This window comes from Cryptotermes secundus, unplaced genomic scaffold, assembly GCF_002891405.2.
Source record: "Cryptotermes secundus unplaced genomic scaffold, Csec_1.0 scaffold29, whole genome shotgun sequence".
Classification (NCBI taxonomy): domain Eukaryota; kingdom Metazoa; phylum Arthropoda; class Insecta; order Blattodea; family Kalotermitidae; genus Cryptotermes; species Cryptotermes secundus.
In genome coordinates, this window is record NW_019719356.1 from 426,289 (window position 1) to 453,687 (window position 27,399).

The window sequence follows — 27,399 nt, forward strand, 5'->3', positions numbered from 1 at the left end:
TCCTTCCGTGAACATCTACCAGACAATACGGGGCCACATCTCAAAAAACAGTATTTTTATTAGCAATCGCTGAGAGAACCTGCAATTCAACACAATTTATTCTTATTTGAACTCCTCTCTTGGCATATGTGAAAATATGAGTACGTTCTTTCCCGTCAAAAATGATTCTGAATAGTGTATGATTTGTCCTCTTCTGTTGTGATTCCTCCATGGGAAGGTGTCACAGTGTCGTTCCATTCCCCCTCCTTTCGCCTTGTGCCTGTCAGCGATAATTGCCGAATTTATCCGACTGCAAGCAGACAAATGAACATCGCGAGAACATATGGCGTTAGCATGGAGGAGCGAATTCCCGCCACCGGTCACGTTTCTCATAAAATGTTATTTGTAGTGAATTTGTTTAACTTACATTGTTACAGTGTGTGTGAGTATATACACCGTTTCTTGTGTTTTAAAGTGTGTGTGCTTCAGAAACGCTCCTATAGCAACAGACACTAGTGTAATGTGATTACTGGTTGCTTGCAACGTTTTCACTCGTACGAAGATTGGGTCACGCGACAGCTACATGTACAGGGTACGTAAGATCAAGATGTACAGAATTTAATACGCCAAAAATAAGGGCTTCTAATGGAAGCATTCTTACTGTATTATAACATATATCTAATTATAAATGGTTCTGACGATGGTATATAACACTCAGAATTACTATGGTTTTGGACTTTGGCCATCGTGTGGTATTCTGAGATCTACAGAGAACAACGTTTCGGAGACTGGATCTGTTTCCGTCCTCAGATAAAGGGGGAGACACCTACTCTTTCTAAGGAAACCATTACAAAAGATGTCTCTCCGTTTACCTGAGGACGGAAGCAGATCCAGTCTCCGAAACGTTATGTTCTCTAGCTTTAGAATACCGGACGATGGCCATAGTCCAGAAACCAAGTGATTATGAGTTTAATAGAGGTATATACAATATGCATTGTCTTCCCAGTAACTGCAAAGTGAGCATTTGTATGTATATGGTGACACAAAACTAAGTTAAGTGGTTAGTAAAACCTACAGTAAAATACTTTACAAATTTGTTAAACTGTCCTCCTACAACCAGCCGTACCAGTGCTTAGTTCAACACTGACATAGTTGTTTGTCCGAGTAGATTTGAGCAAAATTATTCGCAGCGAAACATTCAAATCTTACGTTAGAAATTCCTTTATTATTTACTGAATTAACAAAATCTGTTCGAAATGAGATTCTCCGTGTCCAATGTACAATTCAAAACACTGTGTTACCTTCAACAAGTTTACTGGTTGGGTTACACCTGAAAGTTCTTCTTAATACGAAAGAATATTTAAGGCTAAGTGACTTCTGGGTCAGTCTGTATTTCCAATCTCCAAATCCTCAACTACCTAAGAAATGCGTAAACGTCATATTAATAATTATATGTCTCATATGTATATAATTCATTCTAATGGATCTACTGACTTGTAAATCGCATAATGAGCTACAAATGATCATTATACGTAGTGATTGAACTTAATTATTTATAAATAAAATCCGCAGTAATATTAGTAGACGTAAAAGTCACTTCATTGGTACAGGGGACCACTTCCTTTGGCGTAACGAAAGGAGAGTAAAACTGTCCGCTTACCTCCATTTAGTGTTCATGTTGAGAACTGTGGAGCTATACCTCCACTCCCCCATATGTCTTCATGCTTAATTGATAAGTCACAGAGACAATTTTAATTAATTTATATAAGGCGTCGTGGATATTAGACTGCTTCTGTGGTCTAGTGGTCAGAGTTCCTGACTATAGTTTCCCAGCGTTACCACATTTGTTGAGTAGCGGGTCTAGAACGGAGTCCACTCAGTATCGTGAGGATAATTGAGGAGCTGTTTCAAGGAAATAGCGGTTCCAGTCTAGAAAACCGAGATTAACGGCGGTGGGGATCCGTTGCTCTGACCACGCAACACCCTCTATCCTCAAAAGTTGGCACTAACTTCGCCAACAAGTGGCGGTCGCTCGATCGGTATAGTGCGCTTCCGGACTAAAGGCCATGGAGTTTGTCGTGAATGTTATTATTGATTGAACTGTTCAGAAAGAGAAAGTAATTTATTTACGTTTCATGAACTAAACGCTAAACACTCTATGTTAATAAGCGTATTGGTTGCCCTGTGTATATACATTTAGTAACAGTTGATGCTGTCTGGACTGTAGGGAAATCTCATATGCGGCGTGGATGTATGTGTTTATCGGGAAGAAGACTGATGCCCACTGCACGCCCAAACATGTCCCCCAGTTTGTGAAATCGATTGAGAGAATATATTTCATGCAATGCAAATATTCTATACCTCTGTTCGCCCACACAGCATGATGAAACAGTCTACTGTGTACATAGCTATAAGTTGTCGCTTGTAGGCAAAGTGTTACGTAACCATCATCCACTTCCCGTATTTAGTCAGTATTGAAAACAATGTTTATTATTCATTAGCGAGTGGGGGGGGGAATTATTTCCGGCTGTATATTGCGAAATGTTACTATTTCTACTGTTTGTTAATTGAAAATGTATATTTTATATTGTACTAGCCTAAATTCCATAGGGAATTTAACGGAATGTCTCATCACTTGTTATGTAAGCATTCGTGCTGTTAACTTCCCCTAATTTCTCCCATATTCCTTTGTAGTCCTGTATGTTATCAAATGATACGTCTAGGACCCATTCCAACAGCATCTCCCAAATTAGTGATTCCATTAGAGCAATGTCGGAACTCAGTTGTTGTGAGCTGTTGCTGTTATAAGCTGGTAGCTGAGGTCGGGGACAGTTCGGGAACCAAGAGGAAGGGGAATTCCCACCGCGGCGGCCGGGGTTCGATCGCGGGTCTGGTCAAGTGTGATCTGTGGTAGACAAAGTGGCGCTGGGGCGGGTTTTCTCCGAATACTTCGGTTTCCCCTGCCAATCTTCATTCCACCAAATTCTCCGTCATCATAATCACCCGGGGCAGGCTACATTAGGCCAATCAGTGGCCACCGTGCCGAGTGGACCTAGTTGGACTCCACCCCCCATTAAGAAAAAAAAAAAGGAGAAAGTGGAAAGTCCGTCCTTGAAAACTGCTACCAAGCAGTAGCTAGTAAAGCCAGTAACAGACTGGGAAGGGCCGCGCCATAGCTCAAGCGGTTAGTCGCTGGCTATTCATCGCGGCTGCCCGGGTTCGATCTCGGGTCTGGTAAAGTGGGATTTGTGGTGGACAAAGTGGCCCTGGGGCAGGTTACTCCGAATATTTCGGTTTCCCCTGCCAATCTTCATTCCAGCAATTGCTCCACAATCACCCTCACCTATCATCTGGCGCTGGTACGGCCAGAAGTGGCCGCAGTACAAAGGACTTAGTCCCACCCCACTAGCAATAAAAAAAGGAACAGAAGACGTAGTGTGTCCTATAGTGATTTGGGTAATGTATAGAACAGTGACAGCATAATCATTGCTTGTAGACACGCGCTGTATTAAAAGCCCAAAAAGTCCGGTCATCAATCCGAAACCCGTCTATAGTCACAATCATACACGTGACAGTATTATTAATACTCACAGAATAGACACGATACTTTTAAACAAAGAACTACTTCCTTGTTCGTGACCTATTACATGATTTATGTTCATGTAACGTGTTAACGACCGACAATTTATTGCTGTCGTAACCACTAATATCTTATTTTCAGAGCTCCTATCTCTCCGTTATACCGTTATTGTAACGATTTGTCCCTGAATAGGACTATTTATATTTATCGATTTAAAAAAAAACATGAGTAAATTTGAATTATGTGTTGTCAACAAACCCGAGAATGGTTAGACTTCACGAATCGGGAATGTATTCCCTTTTGCAAAATATGTATGGACTTGTTCTACTGTCACGCATTTTCTTTCATTATTCACCTCCTACACGCTGTCATTCTATCTTTTTTTTCTGTTTACATGTCAACGTGTTGTCAGTGTTTTCACTACAGGGCACTCTCGCAGGCATTGCTAGAATTTCGACAATTCCCACATTGTTTCTATTTGCAAACTGGGTTTAGCTACTATATTAAAATTCTCAGCATTCTTCTAGAACATAGTCGTATTTCTCCACTTGTTGTCTAGAAAACACAAGATGACAGAAAATGTTTTGCATATTTAACGACGTTTTAACTGTACATCTCGTGCTGTACGTACCAAGAGCAGCGTCCGTTTTTCACCCTACACATAATTTCTTTTATCTGCTGATATCAAAATGTAGAATACATGGAATTTTAGTGATGAAACAGAACTCCAATTTATCTCTTTGTATGCTCCATCTACCGTGTGAAAAGTGTGGATCATTTGCAGTTAGTGACGTAGAATATTACGTCATCATTAGGAAGTTATTTGATCTGATTTTAACCTGCTTTCGTTATTCATAAACCGGTGAGAAATCCAGGCATGTTTATCCTACGACTTCTCTTCCGTAAGGACGCATGCGCAAGGCACGACATGCCATGTTCATAGAGTGGATAGACTTTAGTTTATGTGAGCGCTCCGCTACTAGCTAAGATTATGTGATACTGAATGACTGAATTATTTTGTTAATTGTGAAAGGGTGTGGAAATAATTTGTCGTGTTCTAATTTAAGGTGCTATTTCAGAATTTGCCTGGAGGGTCTGAAGAAAACCACGATAAATCTGAATTATATATTTTATGTTTTTGTGGTAATTTATTGTTGATATTAATTTGGTTCTTGGGCCTTTGAACTGATTGACTATGGGCAGTATTGCCGACGTTTAAAATGAGCTCTATAGATTTATATTTATTGTTTTGATGGAATTATTTTTTCTTCCTTCGCGGAAATAATTTTTTGTGTGTAAGTTTTTGGTTTTGGTCTATTAGTTTCTGTCGTTTTCATTACAGTACAAAACAGTTATATTTTATCCAGCATTGATCACTTGGAAATTTTCATGCGCCACCTCCATCTTTAGGGTCTTTCTTGAGAAGAATCAACATCAACTTCAGTCAGGGCGCTGAATGGTTCGGCGAGATTCAAACCGGGCACTCTATTCTGCAAATCCTTGTCGTCTCGGTTTCGGGCAAATAAATGTTTCTTGCAGTGATAAACGTATATAAATAGCATTGTGGTTTTCTGGGACGTGGCACCGTATATTTTGGCAAAAAGATGTCAGTGTTTCGGAAAAAACTCTTACCACTTCTTCAGGGAAAAAGAAAAATTTCTACCTCTTGGCAAAAGTAACAACTCAGCTGAAACACTGTGAGTTCTGAAGAGTGTGGTCATGGTGAAACTAGGAGTGAAAACAGGGCTGTGAGGACAGTTCCTTGCATAAAGCTGTAGGTAAAGCTATCCCTGTAACAGGCCATGAAGGTCCATTGGGTTGTGAGTCGTCGAGGTTCCCACATTTTCTAGACAATCGGTTCACAGATGGCGGTGAGGTTGTCAACCTTACGCGCAGGCCGCCCTTTACCCTCAAGAAGATTCCTGGTGCTCATTTCTGTTACAGGCTGAGTCGACCCCAGGGCTATGGTGAACCTAGAAAGATTAGGTCAATTTAAAAGAAATGTAGTGACCTCATAGGAAATCTAACCCTCGACCTTCCTGCTGGTAGCATAGTGCCTCAACCAACTGCGCTACCGAGTGTTCAAATGTTAATAAAATATAAAAGAAAAGCCCAGGCGAAACAGCATAAAAAATGGAGTATATATACACGTACGAGTATATATATATAATTAGGTTAGATGGTACATTATGGAAAAATAATAAGATGGTAGGGGCTTGTTTTCCGGTCACGGTAGCCGAGCGGCCTAAGGCGTGCACTGTCTTCGCTCGTTCCGAAGCCGGGATCGTGGGTTCGAATCCCACTCAGGGCATGGATGTTTAGTTTGTGTGTGTGCGTTTTTCTGTGTTTGTGTACAAGTAGAAGCCTTGCGACGAGCTGATCACCTGCCCAAGGAGTCCTACCATATGTCTAAGATCTAGAAAAACCGAAGTGAAGGGAGAAGTTCATGGAGGTAGGCCTAGGCCCACTGGGGCTGTAGTGCCAAGGGGAAAAAAAGGGGGACTTGTTTACGACTGAACAAAGAGAGATTCTCAAATGATGTTTAGAAAAAGAACATAGACGGAAAATGCTAAACAGAAAGATTTAGAAGAAGTTGGGAACATGTTAGGAAAGTTGCCACTCAAAAGGAAAAAAATTGAAACAAATTACGAGCAACAGCTGTGGAGAAGTAAGGTAAATAGAGCAGTTAGTAGTGGGACGACTGGTGTCAGGGCAAAGGTTGAATCATGAAGACGAAAATAATATAACTCTGGAAGAAAAGATAGAAAAAATGTATGATAATTGTTACATCTCTTTCGCAAATTACGGAGGAGTAAGAAAATAAGTGTGAATTATGTTATGTCATAAAAGGAATTAAACAAATTAAAAATTTCCTTCATTTTTTGAACGAAGAAAATTTGTTTGCACAGTTAATTTAAGAAGACGCAGCGCTCTGGTCAACTAGTAAGACCCTGCAATTTGCCAAGCACCATTAGTTGTCTACATCCTTCTGGAAATTTGCAATTTCAGCGTGGAATTCGTTGCGCAAAGAGCCATGTGGACGAACAAAGGCAAAAAAAAAAACTAAGTTGAAGGAAAATATTTTTACCGTTGCGGATGTTTTTGAATTTGTTTCTGAATACTTTGGACCTTGAGGATGTGGGCATTGCTTCCAACTTTCGGAGACACATTCTGCTTCCATGTTCGGGATATGACCGAGAAGAGCGAGTCAGTGTTATTGTATACATAGGTTTTTGTCCAAGAGACAAACCAGAGGAAGAGTTGTGCAGATGCCTGTTCCAGTCAGGGCAGCTCCCAGCTTTCCCTCGTTGGATCTGCTGAACCTAAACCTACATATACAGGACCACTGAGCCATTCCGTCCACTTATACCCTGCGCATGAAGCCAGAATATATCTCCGAAACAAGAGCATCATTGCCACATCCTCAAGACGCAAGAAAAGAATAAACTTCTTATTCACACAGGAAATTATAAATTATAAATATAATGGCAAAGAGGAAGCAGCCGAAATAACGCAGGGGGTTTCGGGATACTCGCAGCACAGGCGGAGTTCTATTCTCAGCAAAAGCAAAAGTTTTTGTCATCCTCACAGCGTCCATACCGGATCTGAGGCCCACTTGACCTCACATCTAATGAATACCGGTAGATTTTTGCTCGGAGATAAAGGGGCTGGAGCGTGATGCTGAACACTTACCATCTAGTGCCCATATTGGTGGAGCCATATCTCCATTTCCGCATACGTTTAATGTCGTGGTATTTTATTAATTAAACACAGGAACAATTTTTTTTAACAAAAGTGACGAAAAGGGAAGAAAATTTGAAGGAGTAGCAGAAGAATAAGAATAATGTAAAGATGAAGAAAAAGGTTAGAATAGTAGGGAAAGAGTGAATAAACATGATAATAAGGTAATTAGGTAAAGCTATCCGTGTAACAGGCCCTGGAGGCCCATAGGATTGTGAGATGTTGAGGCTCCCACATTTTCTAGACAGTCGACTCAAATATGGCGGCAGGGTTGTCGACCTTACGCGCCGGCCACTCTTTACCTCCCCAGGAAAATTCCTGGTACTCATTTCTGTTAGAGGCTGAGTCGATCCCAGGGCCGTAGTGCGGCTGGAAGGATTGGGTAAATTTAAAAAAAAAATCCACGTCATCGGGATTCGAAAAGAGGAGAAAGAAAAAGGGCACTATAGATCGCTGTGGTCGTGGTACAAGGGCCAAGAAGGCCCTTATACATTCAAGGGGGATTGGACAGGAGGATGAAAGAAGGAAAGAAAATGTAGGAGAAAGACAAGAGACCGGAGGCAATAAGCAAACAAAACTATGTTTCATGTAGCCTGCGTCCCTCTGTTGTTCCATAACGGCTTACCTCTTCTTAACGGCGTAGCCACAGCCGAGTTCTGACGTCAGTGTTTCACAGTGGATTCACCAGCTCTCATGCTTAGTTTAGAGCGTTTAAAGCATTCAGTTCTCGTCAGGAAAGTCTCTCAGCACAGTACACATTGCCCACAGGGATGGTATGAACTAGTCCAGACGCTGTACGCCTCGAAGGCCGACTACATACGAAGAAATATTGAAACTTAGGTCTGTACCGGAGCCGCGCACTGCTGTGGTATCTAAGTTACAGTCAAATGCAATTGACCAACTCTTGAAACACGAATTTCCCTGTGGCTGACCGACGGACGGAGGTTTGGGTTTAAGTGGGTGTATGCTGAGGGGGAAGTGAAACAAAAGAGTCACGCCATTGTTAAAGCAGTTTGAGGGGGAGGGGGATTCTCGGGGTGTCTCGGCTGTTGCAGACAGGAATAAATTAAGACGCGACTCAGTGGTCTAGACTTTGAATCTGTTCTGATGCATTGTTTGTGTGGGCTCTTCTGAATGGCGTGGGGTAGGAAGGAAACAGATGAAGATAGAACGGTAAGCGTGAAGTAACAGAACGCAGAACGAAAGAAATAATGGTAGAAAGTCGAGAAGAATGAGAAATAATGAAGGAAAGAAAGAAAGATGGAAAAGAAAATGCAGATATAAAGGAAAGGAGAAAGGAGGAGACAGCGAAAGGGAGAATCGAGAGAAGAAAGAAAGAAAAAAATGAGATAAATGAAGGCATATATAAATGAAGAAAGACGAAAGAGGAAAATAAAAAAATAGAAAGAGAAGGAGAAGAAACAGAGAATAGAAGGAAGAAAGGACAAAAATAAAAGAGAAAAGAAAGGAGAAAGAATGGAACAAACGACGTAAGAAAATTAGGGAATAAGGAAATAAATAGAAGGTACAAGGAATAAATAAGAAATTAACAAACTTGAAAGGAAGGAAGAAATGATAAAGATAAGAAAGTAGAGGGAAAGAAAAAACAAAACAAAAATAATGGAAAGAAGAACGAGAGAAAAAAAAAAGAATTTGCTTTTGAATATTAACCAAGCAATTAGAATCATGTATTCTTTTTCACATTGGATTGTTTATCGTTGTAATGCATTCATTTTTCTACAAAGCATCAAATTACAAAGTAAAATTATATTTATTTACTCAGTACTCCGACATGTTCCGACTCTCAAAGAGCCATCATGTTCTGTCAATCATTTACTCAAGATTTTACAAGCTTGTTCATTCTAAGATGAAGGACAAATATAAGAACAGAACTTCCATGAAAATGACTTTGAAAATGAATACTTTTGCAGTATTGAGCCTATAAATATTTTACTTTGTGATGTGATGATGTTTAATAAATTGTGTTCAGTCAGAATTAGCAACATGAACCTTAACGCTGAATATCTAGGGCATTATTTTATGGAATCTGATGCCACTTAGTGTTAGTTTCTCTTCCCTTTTCTTCCGGCCGTCTGTGTCTTAGTTGTAATATTTCTTCAACAATTCCGCGATCCTGAAGACGAAGAAAATATTTTCCACCGAAACGTAATGTATTTCTACCGGAATACAAGACGTCACATCTAAAAAAAACATCACTTTTCATGGAATTATCTATTCGTATCTTCAAAAATCATTCAATTAACAATTGATAAATTCATTCAAGTTACTTCATACTGAGACAGAAACTCAGGATACATAACAAACATAATAGTTTATTTTTTCATATCCGGTTACTTCCGGTGAGATTTTAAGCTGCGTATTTTTGTGTTGCCTGAATTTTCTCAGGACTGCCTTTCTGCAAATTGTTATTGGTACTTCTACTATATAATATTTTGTCACATAAACCCATTGTTACTCAAAGACCCGGTAAACACATTCCAGTAGATGCCAACGCGCACAACAATAGGACGTCTGTTGTTAAACAACTTAGTAAACATATTCCCGCTGCAACAGATATGCAAGCAACAATAGAATAACTTCGTTGCTATGCAACAGCTCTGTAAACACGCATTCCCAACAACAGAGGAGCTGTGTTTTCTGCGTAGTCCGTTCGAAGTGTTTAAGAGAAAGATTTCCGAAGCTGGCAGTTGCAGCATAGAGTGAGCTGTCGAGAATTTGGTCTAGTTCTGGAGACGGCAGTCTTAAGGTGATTGAAAAGAAATAGCAAGAAAATAATTAAACTGTGACAAGAAGACTTCATGTGTGATTTTAAGTTACAGTGAGACTGTGATAAATTCGTTGCCAGGATACGACTAGTGAAGACTGAGAACCCTAGTGCGTGTGGAACGGTGAAGTTGGAAGTACGTAGATCAGCGATAACACTGTATTGCCTGTAGTCCCAAGTTATGTGAATGAGGTGTCAATAAATCCAATCAACCAATCCAGAACCCGTAAGTCACTCCTACACGTGACAATATGTAAGTATTTAATTCGCACCTCACAGGAAACACGTTACGTCTCCGCTACAAAGAATAACCTATTAATGATTTTTAGAGAAAAGAGTCGCCGTTTATTGTAACTGGTATTGCTGACGAGAATATTTTTATGCATTAATTTTGCATAACATTTTTAAATCTTACACTCAAATATTTTCTTTAAACCTGTGGAATATTATTTCTGTAAGGAAAACAACCAGTCCGACACTGCATCCTAAAATGTGAATGTAGAAAGCAAAAGCCAGGTGAGATGTTGAGAAACTGAAGTAAGTTTTGTTAAAATTATTTTCATCTTCTGCAGACATTAGCGTCTTGTTAATTTTACTATTGTACCAATAATTATTATATTTCTTTGACTCTAGTTTTCTTGAAAAACCATGTTCATTGATAATAGACAAAGCATGGTTAATGTGATCTTTGAAGTATGAATCCTTCTCCAAGTACATAGCAAATTTCAGTACAACATTTCCGTCCTCAATAGCGCACAACCGCCCGTTCTTTTCCCTGCTAAGATACATGTTTTTTGCATCATCCGAATCAAAATAAGCAAAATCTCCCGAAATGTCTACACGACTAAGGCAATAAAGTCTGTCCGTGCAATTACTTCTTCCTAAAATAATTTTTCTATGTGTCATATCATTCGACGTATTAAATGTAAGATCCCAGTGGCCAACATAACCGTATTCAATTCCCGATTCCAGAAGTTCGTCCAGAGACAATATCTGTCTTGTAGTTCCGGGGTCAACAAGAAAACTCGTGAAGAAAATCTGATAAACTGTGTTCATAGCGTAACTATGAACTACGAATAAGGCGAACAAAATTCTGACGAATTTGGTACGTGGTTTTTGTGGTACTGAAATCCCTAGGGTCACTGCCCATAAGTTGATAATACATCCAGAGATTTTCTTGTATTTTATAGATTCTTGAAGATTATTTTCGCAGAAATTCTTTGCCAGAAACCAAATTAAAATGATTGTTATGCAAAACAAAAGAAATGAAACTATCCAAACTTGATAAGAAAATATTCTGGACATAATTCCAATTCTAGATATACGCCTTCCACATGGAACAAACCATCTGTATTCATGGAATTCATGCGGAAACGTATTATCTAAATACAAGTTTATGCGTTCATCAATTGGTATGTCACCAACAGCTAATTCTGATATCCCAATTATCACATCCTGCAAGGCGGTCACTACATTATTAATAAAATCCACATCTAGAGGCGCTGGTGGTCGATGGTCAACTGTTAAGTTTAATATTTCACAAACCATATAAAGAATGTCCATCTCATAATAACTATATACCAGTGTATGGTTGTTTCCTGACCAGTAATAACTTTTCAGTGGACTTGATACAGAAATTGGACAACCATGGAAATTTCTGTGGATATTTTTTTCACGAAATATATCTAATTTTGATAATTTCATGTTATTTTCCAAAATAAATCTATGAACATATACCATGTCCAGAGAATCAACGCATTGTGTCTGAGAACTATACGGATACCAAGAGTATCCGTCGAAAGCATAGAGGAGAACTGCATTCTTAGAACTATCGTGGGAACCGGAAACCAGAACGGGAAATAGAACCAGTACATCGTACACTCTGTACGAATCCCATAACGTGTCCCTAACAGTAAGTAACAGTTCTTGTTGGGAAGTGTCGAAGATGTTATCCAATATCAAGACAAGATATCTCGCGTGTCTGTTCCAAGACTGAATACTTTGCAAGTATATTAATCTATCTGCCAATTCCTTCATATCAGTTCGTGATAAGATTAAGTAACTGTGATATTTGTATCCGTAAATATAATTGTCGTCAATAACGGAACCCGCTATATGGATGTCAATAGTCCAGTGTCGTTGTTCGTTAAGTTCTTGAAGCAGATCTTGTTCCGTACGAGGATCTGGGAACTGGTTCCCTAAGCGGCACTGCAGTTGCCGTCTTCTTTGATCCGGTTCGCTCACAGCAGCAGCAGGAAATGAAATGAGAAGTACACCGTCCGGCTGGAAACACCATTCAGCTATGTCCCTCACACCCTGGACAAAGTGGTCTTTCCGTTGCGCTGGTAAAGCGGTGTGCAGGTTCCCACACGCTGACACAACAAGCAGCAGACACAGCATAACTGTAACAAGCAACAACAGTTGACCTCACGAGGGAGAGCAGCAAGTTAGGTAATTGAGCCATGCGCACAGCGCAACAATTATCGGACGTCCCCTCCATTTTGTTTAATTATCTCGAATACCGCAAGGATTATGGATAAAATTTTAACCTGTGCTCTCTACAGATTGTTTGAAACGCAGGATTTGAGGTCCTCATGGAGGTCACTATAGAGAAGAGTACATACAGTCTCCTGTGTTGTACAGCCCTGTAGTTCGGACAGAACCCGATTTTGCCTCCATCTTCAGGGTCGAAGAATAGGCCAAACAAGAAACCATCAAAAGCAGAACTTGCTAGGCTCAGTCGTAGCTCCTGAAGATGGTGGAGATATATTACTCCGAAACGTCGGGTTCTCTCCTAACTACGTGTCATTATAACAAAGAAGATAATACTTTGAATAATGTGTCTTCTGGGATATGGCGCCGCGTAGATATTGTGTAAACCGACGTTTCGGAGGAAAGTTTCGCCTCCATTTTCAAGGTATAAAAATCCGCGAGCGAGGAGCCAGAATAGATGGCTTACAGATTCCTCGATCGTGGATTTTTATACCCTAATGCATTCCTCCGAAACGTGGATTTAAACTATCTACACGGCGTCGCATACCAGAAGGCGACATTCTTCGTAGTCACCGCCGTGAAAACTTCATATCTTATAAGATCGTACTTTGTTTTTAGATACTTTATGTCTAATTAAATTGTCCCATGGCTCAGGTGCTGATGTCTTGGTTAGCAACAAGGATACGGACGTACACGCGGAGGAACAGGAAGGATATACCTGAAGTTTGAGAAATTTATGTAAAGACCTAAGCTATGAAATGCTATCAAAATCAGCCGAACGGTTCTCAAAATTAAGAGATGAGTGAAAGAAAAATTACTTTCCTTTAATTATCTCGAAATTAACACGACATATAGAAAAATGTGCTGGAAATATATCGATCGCTCCATCTCTTTGCAACGATTGTTCGAGATTTTATTCCCTCAAATTTAGAACGCCTGAGATACGATCAGAGACGCATGAGAAATGTCTCCAATTTAACGAGATTTTGAATTACACAACAGCTTTTGATTTCAGTTTGCCAGGCCGAATTAAAAAAAAAAAATATCCAACGGTTTAAGCATGATTCTACGTCACAGACGAACAGACAGTCAGACATGATCTGCACACAGACCGTTCTTCATTGTTTTGCAAAGAGTAACTACCCCTGGGCAGGGTATGTAGCACGAATGGGGAAGAGAAACGTATATAGGATATTTGTGGGAAAGCCAGAAGGAAAGAGACCACTAGGAAGTTCAAGACGTAGGTGGGTGGACAATATTAAAATGGATCTTAGAGTAATGTGATGGGCTGGTATGGACTGGATAGATCTGGCTCAGGATAGGGAACCGTGGAAGGCTCTTGTGAATACGGTTATGAACCTTCGGGTTCCATAAAATGTTGGGAAGTTCTCGAGTAGCTGCGAAAATGGTGGATTTTCAAAAAGGGTTTAGCTTCATTAAGTTAGTTACTTACCTCTATCAAGTGGTTAGTCGCTAGCTTCCCACCGCTGCGGTCCGGGTTCGATCCCGGTTCTGGTCAAGTGGGATTTGTGGTGGAGAAAGTGGCGCTGGGGCAGGTTTTCTCCGAGTACTTCGGTTTCCCCTGTCAATCTTCATTCCACAAATTCCTCCATAATCACCCTCACCTATCATCTGGGTCTGGTACAATAGGCCAGAAGTGGCCGTAGTACAAGGGACTTTGTCCCACCCCACCAAGTAATAAAAAGAATAATAGTTACTTACTTCTATCAAATTGAATTTCGATGATCAGAGAAAGAACCCTCCATCAACCAACACTCACGAGAAACGTTACGGGTACTGGATACTCCTGGTCTCTCACATAGGCGAGTATGTTTTCTTTCTGTTATGAAAAATTGTAATTTCAAAATATATTCTAATGAAATATTCCGTTTGTGTTTTTATCGCCATTATCTTCATAGTACATGATCGTTAAATATGCAAAGGATGTTATGTGATTTGTTACGTGCTTTGTACTTTAGCCGTGGACGTTTGCAAACTTAAGCTATATTTATTGATTTAATATTACAGAAAGTTGACAATATGTATTCTTTAATTCTTTCATAAGTGGATTGATGGTAGATCCCAACATATGAAATTATAGCAACATACAAAATACATTTTTACACGTTAACAATTCATAAGGCGAAGTTCGCGTAAATAACGATTTAAGAGCTAACTCTCACCTTTATGAAACACAACAAATCTCGTGAAATCTGAGCTTCTCATTAATATTGTGAACACTAATGTCTTATGCGAAGTGACTCCGCGAATTCTAGTTTATATTTAGTACGAGTAATATATCGGAGAAATCCTTTTTTCTTTTAGAAAATAGATTCCTCGTAACGTTGGGAAATATCTATCAGACTACACGGCGTCACAACCTTGAAGACTGTAATCTTAATATGAAATCTCAATTACAAATGCCAGTAGGTTATTGATATGTAGGGAAATATGCGCTCTGTACTGTGAAAACCAAATGGAAACACAAGTAAACTGTGTGAGAAACCCAAGTTACTGTACGTTAAAGGATGTGGTATACATATTTACCACTTCCATAAAAGATTTATTAGACATTTGTGTCTTTTACTAATTACTTTTTCTCTCTTGTAATAGATATGTAATTGTCTATTTGTTTTGGATAAAGCACCTTGGAATTTAAATCATGAATTACTAAACGCAAACTTCTTCATAAATACCCAACCCAAATAAATTTAAGAGACATGGAACGACAGCTGCAATTATAACGAAGCGCTAAATTTAAAAGAATAATAGTAATACCCAACGAGTGGTGCTGCTATGTAAAGGAAATATTTTCTGCAAAACTGACCTATAAAGGCAAACTTCTCTAATAATATCAAACCTCTCCAGTTTTCAATTAATTTCAACCAAAAATTAACCCTCTTGATGAAGTTCATTACTTAACAATTAACATTTAAATGTTAACTTGCTTTATACTAAATGAGATCTGTATTATGTTACGTTAAAATAACACTTTTGGAATCGCGTAGTTTTCCTTTGAAACAGAATATACAAGTAGTTTGCATAATCGGATATGTTGCCTCATTTGCTCTATTACATTCTTTTGTTCGGTGACAATTGATACACGTAAACAGTTGAAACATTAAGGATCATAGGTTGCCGGACATTTCAGATCATTAATTACTTCAATTAAGTTGTATTAGTGAACTATCAGTGCTTCTGCCCTCGTCACAAGTGTTTCAGCCATCGTGAACATGTGGAAATATTTAATTTGCCGGAGCTTAAGTGCACTTATCTCTCTCCAAATGGCTTAATTACATACCGTCTATTATTCACAGTCTTATGTGTAACACAACGTCCCATAAAGCTTATTGTCTTTAAAACTTTAAAGTTTTGAAGTTGACTACATGTTTTGGCCAATATGGTCATCATCATTTGTTAAAATATTTTTGATGATGAACTTGATGTCTTCTGTTGTTGTACATGCAGGTCTCTTCGATACGTTTGTGTGTTGGGTTTTGTGCGTTGTGTTCTTCCTTTGTTGTTGTGTTGCACGTAAGACTGTGAATAAGAGGTGCCAAGTGAATAATGCAACAGGATGTTACAATAAAATACTGTGGCTTAATTACACCTAAAGTAATTCCACTTCTATTTTACCAAGGTTCCTACATTCATTTGGCTTCCTGTATCTTAATCATCTAACTAACTAACTAACTAACTAACTAACTAACTAACTAACCAAACAATAAATAAAGTAACTTACCAAGTAACCAACCAACCAGTAAATCAACAAACCGACTAAGAAACTACTTAACCAACGGAGTAACTAAATAACTGACTGACTAACTAACTAACTAACTAACTAACTAAACAAGCAACCAGTAAATCAAGGAAGTGACTAAGTAACCATCTAACTGACTAACTAACTAACTAACTAACCAACTTAATAACTAACAAACTAACCATTTCAATACTCGTAACTAACTAACCTGTCAACAAAATAACCTATCAACCAACTAACTAACTAACTAACTAAGTGATTTAGAAACTGCGGCCGAGCTGGATAAATTAGCGGTAACGCTGTAGACTGTTCCAGGTTCGTATCTTCTCCGAGACACTGGCTCTCCTTGCTGATAGTTCTCGTAGTTATCCTCAGTTCCAGAGAAATATCATAATAGTGCCTCAATTAAACCACGGTCGATTCCTTCCAAATCCTTCAAAATTTTTATTCATTAATCATCTAAACATTTGATACTGTGTAACAAAGCTACTGACAACCTCGTCAAACAAACGAGCGAGCAAACTAACAGCTGCGATCAGAGCTACTCACAGAGGTCATGATGAAGATTACTATATCGCAGGATTTGACATAGTGCAGTCTGGTAGCCGTTTCTCATGAACTCTCTGCCTCCATTTTCAGATAGAAGTACTAAATATAACAAGGAAATAACAAACGCTATGTTCGTAATTTCCTCCCCGAAATATCGCTAATTATCTACAGGATTATGAGGCGTCATATTTTTTCTTTGAGTTGGATGACTTGCTTTTACTTCCCACGTCTTGACCTCCAAAGAGACACTTGAAGAGGAGGAGGCATGTCTGTGAGGATAATATATTTCTTTTATTGCTAGTGGGGTGGGACTAAGTCCCTTGTACTGCGGCCACTTCTAGCCTATTGTACCAGCCCCAGATGATAGGCGAGGGTGATTGTGGAGCAATTGGTGGAATGAAGATTGGCAGGGAAAACCGAAGTACTCGGAGAAAACCTGCCCCAGCGCCACTTTGTCCACCACAAATCTCACTTGACCAGACCCGGGATCGAACCCGGGCCGCCGCGATGGGAAGCCAGCGACTAACCGCCTGAGCTATGGCGCGGCCCTTGAGGATAATATTAATAGTGATTGAAGAAACATGATCCGACCATGCGGTCAGGATTCACTAGCCTGTAGGTAGGAGAATATGACTAGCTGAGTTACTATCAGCTTCTGAATAAGGATTCCGCCCTGTGGAGTTACTTATAGGTTAGAGATGAACTGATGTTGCTTTTGAAAGCTAACGATGCCCTAATGAGTCAGAACAAGTTACGCTGGGGCCATGAAACTCTTGTTACAATTTGACTTCTCGAGCTTGTGAAATCTCTGGCCGTCTTAAAGTATGTGGAGCTAGGGACTCGCCAGTGGGCTGCAGTTACACTGGGGTGTAGGAGATAACTCCACCCTCCTGGCCTACTTACTGCTACCCCAGTATTGATCCGGAAAGCGCTCCACGCAGCATCTATCTCACCCCTCTTCTCACTGACACACACACGCACGCACGCACGCACGCACGCAGACCGACTTACATGACCTTCACACTCACAAATATTTCCCGCGTTTTACTTTAATTACATCGGATTTGAAGCTCTCGCCTCGGCCCTTATGAAGAATATTATCCCCTGGGATGTGACACAATGTTTTCCCGTAATACTCCATCTTCATGGTAGAAGAGTAAGCCAGAAAATCTTCAAGTTGTTCTGTCTTGAATATGGAGGCAATGCGTTCTTCTGGAATGTAGGTTAATTGTTATAGGACTAAACGGAGTTACATTGTAGACAATAGTTAATTTATCTCTGTGACCGAAGGACGAATAAATACAATTACAAACCACTCCGTCTAATGTGACCTATAAGTTTTTACTACATGAAAACTTATCTCCCTTACATGTTTCGGTCCTTACGGACCATCTTCAGAGGGAAACATCATTACAAACTGGAAACTATCATCACAAAAGTTGTTTGGATTTAAATTACATACACTTTTATGCTACAATGCACAGTACGCATAAAGTAGAACATTTCATAATCACAGCAGCTTCCTGGTATTGTAAAGTTTTTAGAAGTTTCTAGATATTATTTAAAAACCTGTATTGTCAAAAATTAAAATTTATAAACCATGTAGGTTCGTGTCCGTCCTCCTATCGTCCTTCTTGTATGGGGCAGATTTTGTGCCGCCTGTCTATCTTGATGAGGAGGTTCTTGATATCGTCTAGGTTTGCTCGTGGCTTGCTGTGTTGTTTTCACTGTAGTTCATATTAGACGGAGTGATTTGTAATTGTAATTTCTAGTGTGACGGACCAGAATGAAACAAATCAAATTGACGAATAAATAAATTACAGTCGTTCTTTGTAACAGCCCGTGAAGGCAAATAGGATTGTGAGGCTTCGAGGTTCCCACATTTTCTAGACAGTCCTCACACAGATGGCGGTGAGGTTGTCAGTCTTACGCGCCGATCGGCCGTTCTTTACCCCCTGGTACTCATTCCTGTTGAAGGTTGAGTCGACCCCTGAACCTTATTGCGGCTGGAAGGATTAGATCAATTGATATATCCAATAACCTCATAGGCAATCGAATCTGCGACCTTCCGGCTTGTAGCATAGTGCCTCAATCAACTACGCTACAGCGTACTCCAAAGAGACTACATTCAGGATATAAATTCATGAAATATTTTCCCTTCTAATACTGCCTATTATCATTACGTCTGAATTCAGTGTGTGCTGTGTGAGTGTGTCCACTCAGAATATCTATCGGAAATCAAGTTACAGATTTGTAAATTGAATACTTCAGAAATAATGACAGAGCTTTCGTATAAGTATACTACACCAGTTGCCTAGCAACTCAAACTCTCGAAACTTCATCCAGTGACATTCAGAGCGGGTAATGTTACGCAATCACGATGGTGCTCACCAAACGGTTTAGCGTAACGGTGACACGCTAGACTCATATGCGAGACATGTTTGGTTCGAAACTCGGTAGGAACTCCGGGTTTCCTCAGTTCCTCCAGGCCGCGACAGTTTTCTTACAAATCATTCCCAATTCATCATTTCTTTATAGCTCTGCCACTCGACGCTATGAAGTCTAGCTACTGACAAAATTCTAAATAACTCCAAAGAAAATAAAAATATTACCGTACTCACAGAAATATTCTATCGATGGTAGTGTGGTTGTTGTACAACCGGGACAAACCAAATTGAGGCTAACAGCAGCGCCATAGCTCAAACGGTTAGTCGCTCACTTCCCACCGCGGCGCCCCGGGTTCAAACCTGGGTCTGGTCAAGTGGGTTTTGTGGTGGACAAAGTGGGTCTGGGGTGGGTTTTCTCCGAGTACTTCGGTTTCACCTATCAATCTTCATTACACCAAATTCTCCAACATCGTAATCATTCGGGGCAGGTACAATAGGCCAATCAGTGGCCGCCGTGCTGAGTTGACCCAGCTAGACGCCCCCCCCCCAAATATACGAATTAAAAAAAAGGCTTAATAATCTCGAAAGAGAGGAGAAAGCTGCAAGGGGTGAAAAGTTAGTGATACGAGGAAGGGATGAAAAGGGCTGGATATGAGTCCCTGTCCTTCCTTCCATATAGCATAGACCGTTATCTTTGTTCACGGTTTAATCTTCGATTTCTCCGAAACTTTGATAACGATCAATTACTCGGATATTACACACTCATATTAAGTATTTAGTACTGTGGAGGAATTTGATCTCATATACATAATTTTCATTTCGGAAGCTAATGGAAAATATACACTTGGTAGACAATTAAGTAACTGGAAATTTTATATTAAAAGTGGATCTTACAGGAATTGATCTAGGTCACGTAACTTGGATTTCACCTGGCCAATGACTGTTCAAAAGTGGTATTTCTCTTTATCTGTGTTGTACTTTATAGTTTTGTTACAACAGATATTAAAGGCCAAAGAGTAAATCTTACTTCAAGACAAAAATCTGGTCAAAAGCGTCGGAATGGGCTCTAAATTAAGATAAAGTGACGGGCCAACCGTCAATCGTAAAATGATTTTGAAACGAAGCAAGAGGTGAAGAGGAATATTGTAGAAACGAAGCGGTGGGGTATGTGGAAGACGAAGTCGAATGGTAGTCATAACCATGGTGGGCCTTTGTTAAGGCACTGGTGTATGGTTCAGAAGTTACGTGGTTCGAAGGTGTGACTATTTTTGTGAAAGAAACAATGTAAGAAATGTGTCCCTGTAGGAGGTAAGTGGTACTATGTGAGGAAGGCGAAGGTAACAAATTTGTATAGATCCGGTGGTACGTGGGTAAGACATTGGCGTAGTATTGTGAAGGTACCAGGTTTAAGACCACTGTATCTTTTGTCAATAGAAATTGAAAAGTGAATAAATAAGTACGATTTTTCTGCAGCTATAAACCAGGTCGTAGCATATGAGGAGGATCGCAGAAAGTTGTAGCATAGATGTTCTGGTGGCCTATGGGTAAGGCACCGGCGTCGTAAATGTAAGGTTCGTGGTTCGAAAACTGAAGTATTTTTGTAATGAGATTTTTATGGAATTATATAGCGAGATGTAACATAAGAGGAAGGTTAAAAGTTAAAAACTTCCGTGGCATTGATGGCCTATTGGTAAAATACCGGCGTAGTGTGTAGACGTTCCGAAGTTCGGAACCAGCGAAAGTTTTATAAAATACAAATTTAGTTAATAAGATTTTTCTGTAATCACAACAACAGACGTAACATAAGAGGAAGATTGAAGAGAAGAAATCTTCGTGGCACGGATGGTCTAAGGGTAAGACACCGGCGTAGTAAAGACGATTTCGAAGGTTCGAAACCAAGTATAGTTTTGTGATTTAGAATATAAGTTAATTGACTTTTCTGGAATTAAAACCGAAGATGTAGCTTAAGAGGAAGATTAAAGGTTAAAAATTTCCGTGCCATTGGTGGCCTATTGGTAAAACACCGGCGTAGTGAACAAGAGTTGGAAGGTTCGAGACCAAGTATAGTTTTGTGATTTAGAAAGTAAGTTAATTGATTTTTCTGGATTTATAACCGAAGATGTAGCATAAGAGGAAGATAAAAGTAAATAAATTTCAGTGGAGCTGGTGGTCTTGGGGTAAGACATCAGCTTAGTGTTCAGAAGGTCCCTGGTTCAAAACCAGTAGGATTTTTGTGAAAAAGAAATGAAAAGAAGAAATTAGTGAAGAGGGAGACGGCAAAGGAAGGCCGGGGGGGGGAGGGAAGCTTTTTGCGGCCGCTTAAAACACTCGCCTTAGCGACTTGCGTCGCCCCACCTCCGCCCCCGACCACCCACCCCTACAGGTTACTTGAAGTTATTCACTTGAGACCATACTAATTCAGCGAGATTTAAGAAAGTATAAATTAAACTGTAAGCGCCATCTGTCGACTACAACCTCATGGAAAACCACGAAGTGTAGTAAAACATGTGGCCGCTCAATACACTGGCCTAACTGACTCGCGTCGCCCCACCTCCGCCCACCAACCACCCACCCTTAGAGGGTTACTTCAAGTTATTCACTTGAGACAAAGATCATTCAGTGAGAGTTAAGAAGATAATGTTTTAAACTCTAGCGCCATCTGTTGAACATTACAACATCTGTTCAACAGATGGCGCTGCACTTTTATTTCATACTTGCTTAACTCTCGATGATGTAACTGGGTCTCAAGTTATTAACTTTCTGCCTGACCCCAAGAGCGGTCGTGGATACGGTCCACGCTACGCCATCTCTGGAGTATTGTTCAAGAGATGGCGATTTTTATGATTTCATATGAATATTAAGGAAGCGATCCCTTGCTTCGCCATCTGTGGAGTAATTTTTAACAGATGGCGCTACCGTTTTATTTCATACGAACTGGTGAAGTTGAAGTTCCACGCTTCCATAGTATTCATATTCATATGAAATAAAAAAGTAGCGCCATCTGCTGAACGTTACTCCACAGAGGGCGAAGCATGGGACCGCTTCCATCGTATTCATGTTCATATGAAATAATACAAATAGCCATCTGTTGAACATTACTCAACAGATGGCGAAGCATGGGACCGTACCCACGTCCGCACTTGGGGTCACGCAGAAAGTTAATAACTTGAGCCCAAGATAAATCAGTGAGATTTAACAAGAAAATATGAAATATCTATAGCGCCATCGGTGGACTACGAAGTGTAGTTAAAATGTATCATCTTAGTATCTTATTGGGCTGTGTAAACCGCTCCTCTGAAGAAAGTTAATGACTTGTGGAGTAATGTTCAACAGATGGCGCTAGAGTTTTAAATATTCTTGATACCTCTCCCGGATTTAGCTTGAACTCAAGTTATTAACTTTCTGCGTGAACCCAAGTGCGGGTGAGTTTCCTACGTTTCCATGGTATTCGTATTCATATGAAACACAAAAGTAGCGCCATTTGTTGAACGTTACTCCACAGATGGCGAAGCATGGGATCGCTTCCTTAGTATTCATATGAGATCATAAAAAGCGCCATCTCTTGAACAATACTACAGAGATGGCGAAGCGTGGACCGTACCCACGACCGCGCTTTGGGTCACGCAGAAAGTTAATAACTTGAGACCCAGTTACATCATCGAGAGTTAAGCAAGTATGAAATAAAAGTGCAGCGCCATCTGTTGAACAGATGTTGTAATGTTCAACAGATGGCGCTAGAGTTTAAAACATTATCTTCTTAACTCTCACTGAATGATCTTTGTCTCAAGTGAATAACTTCAAGTAACCTGTAACGGTGGGCGGTTGGGGGCGGAGGTGGGGCGACGCAAGTCGCTAAGGCGAGTGTTTTAAGCGGCCGCAAAAAGCTTCCCTCCCCCCCTCCGTCCTTCCCTTGCTGTCTCCCTCTTCACTAATTTCTTCTTTTCATTTCTTTTTCACAAAAATCCTACTGGTTTTGAACCAGGGACCTTCTGAACACTAAGCTGATGTCTTACCCCTAGACCACCAGCTCCACTGAAATTTATTTTCTTTTATCTTCCTCTTATGCTACATCTTCGGTTATAAATCCAGAAAAATCAATTAACTTACTTTCTAAATCACAAAACTATACTTGGTCTCGAACCTTCCAACTCTTGTTCACTACGCCGGTGTTTTACCAATAGGCCACCAATGGCACGGAAATTTTTAACCTTTAATCTTCCTCTTATGTTACATGTCGCTATATAATTCCATAAAAATCTCATTACAAAAATACTTCAGTTTTCGAACCACGAACCTTACATTTACAACGCCGGTGCCTTACCCATAGGCCACCAGAACATCTATGCTACAACTTTCTGCGATCCTCCTCATATGCTACGACTTGGTTTATAGCTGCAGAAAAATCGTACTTATTTATTCACTTTTCAATTTCTATTGTCAAAAGACACAGTGGTCTTAAACCTGGTACCTTCACAATACTACGCCAATGTCTTACCCACGTACCACCGGATCTATACAAATTTGTTACCTTCGCCTTCCTCACATAGTACCACTTACCTCCTACAGGCACAAATTTCTTACATTGTTTCTTTCACAAAGAGTCATGTCTTCCAACCACGTAACTTCTGAACCATACTCCAGTGCCTTAACAAAGGCTCACCATGGTTATGACAGCCATTCGACTTCGTCTTCCACATATCCCACCGCTTCGTTTCTACAAAATTCCTCTTCACCTCTTGCTTCGTTTCAAAATCATTTTACGATTGTGGGTTGGCCCGTCACTTTATCTTAATTTGTATATGGTAATATATGGTTAGTAGTAACTATGCGTGATAGCGGTTGAATATTCGTAAGAATTTACATTTTAGCACATAGAGTAGTAGGGAATATGCTTGAACGTCAGTGAATGGTATATAATTATTTAAGGTTAAAAAGAATATGATGTAATATTAACCTTTCACGTTCGATGTGCCCCGTTTGTGCCAGTGATTAGTCGTCGTGACCAAAGTACACCGTTTTGCCCAGTCGGGCATTTAAACTCCGCTATTAGAAGCGCGCGCACACATCCCTAGTAGAAGCGCATGGACAGTCCTAAATATTTATTTTTATATGTAGTAAGTACCAGACAGACTTGAGTAAAATCCTTATAGAGGAATTAAAATAATACGTAACTGCACAACGGCAAAAAAGAATATACCTATGAGTTATGCCCAAACTCATCCACGAGGCTGTACTTTTATTGAAGATTATGCAGATTAATGTGTTAAAAATGTGTAGTAAAATTAGATGTACATAACTTTTTTGTTATCTGCTTGATGTAAATATGGTCTGAAATTATACTACAGAATTGGATGTCACTGTGAAAGCACAGAAAACCGATCGCACTCCTTATCTGAGCCACGATACAACTGTCTTGTCACGACCATAGAAATGGCAATAAAACCAAATGATTTTATTGCTTCCATCTGTTTTATGATACCAGGGTTGCTAAAATTTTTCAAGTGTTACCAACAGAAATGAATTTATAATGCAGAACAACTCTGTGAAGAATTGGGAAATTATTGTTGCAGTACGTATCAAAATTAAGAAAATGAAGAAAGGGTATAATTCTTTGTATAAAAATTTTCAAATCTTCCGTTATTATATGCGACACTATGTTCTTTGCTGGTACAAACAAAGTTAATTCCATCCATTTATCATAACAATTTTGTTAGATAAAGAATTTTTAAACACAATGCTTAAAATTGTTTAAGAGCCCTAACAGGAACGGACATTAAACGCAGAGTAACAACGGACATTTAAACGTGCACTAGCAGCGGGAATTTAAATAAACTCCGGCCAGCTCAAGCTTACTACCATTTCAAAAGTTCGGCGTTTAAAGGTTAATTAGTCGCTAAAGTTGTTTGTCGAGAAGAAATGAGTAAGTTTGTTGATGATGTAAACCTTATGAATTTTATTTTCATGGATGGATAGAGAAACCCGCGAAAACCCTGGAGGATAGGTGATCTCTAGGGCCGAGATTTGAATTTGAGAAATCTCGAATAAGAATCAGGAATATTGCTGGCAGGTTTGAAATTGTATGCGAATGGGAATAATATGTGTAGCAAAAGACTTATTATATAACTCAGTCTCATAAGTAATCAGGATTGATTACTATACAGAGCGATTCTAAAATATTGTCAGGTTTTTAGTTTATAGGTCACGGGAACCCCGACAATACTTTAGAATCACTCTATATCAACCAAGACGGGATCATGGATTCGAATCCAACACAAGGCACGGATGTTTGGTGTGTGTATGCGTTTATTCTGTGTTTGTGTTGTCCTGTGTTTAGGTAGAGGCCTTGCGACGAGCTGATCCCCCGTCCATGGAGACCTACCGTCTTTAAAATGATCATGAAATTAAGAAATCAGCCCTATGCTTCAAAGTGGGAGTAAGAAGAGGGAAAAACTACTGGCCAAGTTTTGTATGTTTCTGGTGGGCCACAACAGTTTTCAGTAGTCCTTGACTTAATAGAATTCCCGATTTTGATTCAATCGCCGTTATCTAAACGATTAGAGTACAGATTGTCACAAATTTCACCATTTTAAACCCCTTGGTTATTATACTTACCATACCGTATTGGCCGCGCCATAGCTCAAGCGGTTAGTCGCTGGCGTCCAACCGCGGCGGCCCAGGATCGATCCCGGGTCTGGTCAAGTGGGATTTGTGGTGGACAAAGTGGCGCTGGGGCAGAATTTCTCCGAGTACTTCGGTTTCCCCTGCCAATCTTCATTCCACCAATTACTCCACAATCACCCTCACCTATCATCTGGGGCTGGTACAATAGACCAGAAGTGGCCGCAGTACAAGGGACTTAGTCCCACCCCACTAGCAATAAAAGAACCATCCAGTATAACATCCAGAATCTCTGCACAATACCACACTGTGTGTGTGTTTTTTTGTTTGTTTCTTATGATTTTCACAATAAAGAACAAAATTCCCCCCACCCACCCATAAACAGCACCAAACGAATTTTTAATGGCGTCACATTCTTTTCGGTGACGTAGAACTCACGAACTTCAGTGTCTCGATTAGCTCAGTCGGTAAATCTGTGTGATAAGGACTGGACTGCTGAGGAATCAGATTTTGACTCCTGGCAGTGGCAAAATGTTTTTCTCTTCTTTCCAGAGTCCAAGCCTATTCTGAAGCTCACCTAACCTCTTTTCCTTCGGACATTTGGGGGTACTTCCACGGGTGTAAAGCGGCCGTAGCGCGAAGCTAACTGCTGACCTCCATTTAGTGCGGAGGCTAAGAATACGTTGATCTACATCGCCCAAACCTTTACATGATACGGCGCTCATTTGGACATATAAGCAACTCCATTTTTGTCTCTTCATTATATGATTTTCAGGGGACATATTATTAACACTAAGATCGAGCGGGCATTTGACCGTATTCAGAGTTAACTTCATGTGGTTCAGGTTACCGAGATCCAAGCAATTAATAAGAATTTGAGTATTTTTTTCCTTTTCCTCTCCTCCATGTTCTTCCAGTTCTTCGTGAAATAACAAAGGAACACAATTCGTATTACGTAAGATTTGAGGCTTTCACGGCGGTGACTATGAAGAAAGCAGTCTTCTGGGATTTGGCACCGTGTATATATGGTGTTAACCGGCGTTTCGGAGGAACGTATCGCCTCCATCTTCAGGGTAGAAGGAAAAATATAAGAAATCCGCAAGCGAAGAGACCGTGAGAACCGGTAAAAGCAGTCTTTCTTCATAATTCGTATTGTTACATCCATAATATAATATAATCATTAATTTGTAGAGACCTAAATACTTTTAATACGTTATCCTTAATCTGGTTGGCATTAATTTGTAACTTTATGAACTAAAACCATATGAATCACTCATGGAGACACTTGAAAAGGAAAATTGATTAATGTAATCCGTGCTATTGCAGAGATACATATCTTGCTTTACTACAATGGATGTGCGAAAGAAACCTTACCCGCCATCTCTGAACAATTAGAGCTAACTACATGAATTTTAAGCAACTATTCGTTGCCATGTAAAGGGACTATCAGAAGAAGGTTTATTATCAAGAGTCCGGAAAAGATTTCCTAAAGCCCATATTTTTTTTT

The 27,399-nt window shown here is 39.8% G+C and overlaps 1 protein-coding gene across 1 annotated transcript in view; it reads left to right on the forward strand.

The window, feature by feature from the left end:
- Positions 1-332: 332 nt before the first annotated feature.
- The window catches only part of LOC111864314 (potassium voltage-gated channel protein Shaw), a 261,436-nt gene continuing 234,369 nt past the window's right edge, over positions 333-27,399 (forward strand). The window contains exon 1 of the mRNA XM_023851473.2: positions 333-571. The gene's annotated coding sequence lies outside the window, so the exon portion shown is untranslated. The remainder of the gene's footprint in view (positions 572-27,399) is intronic.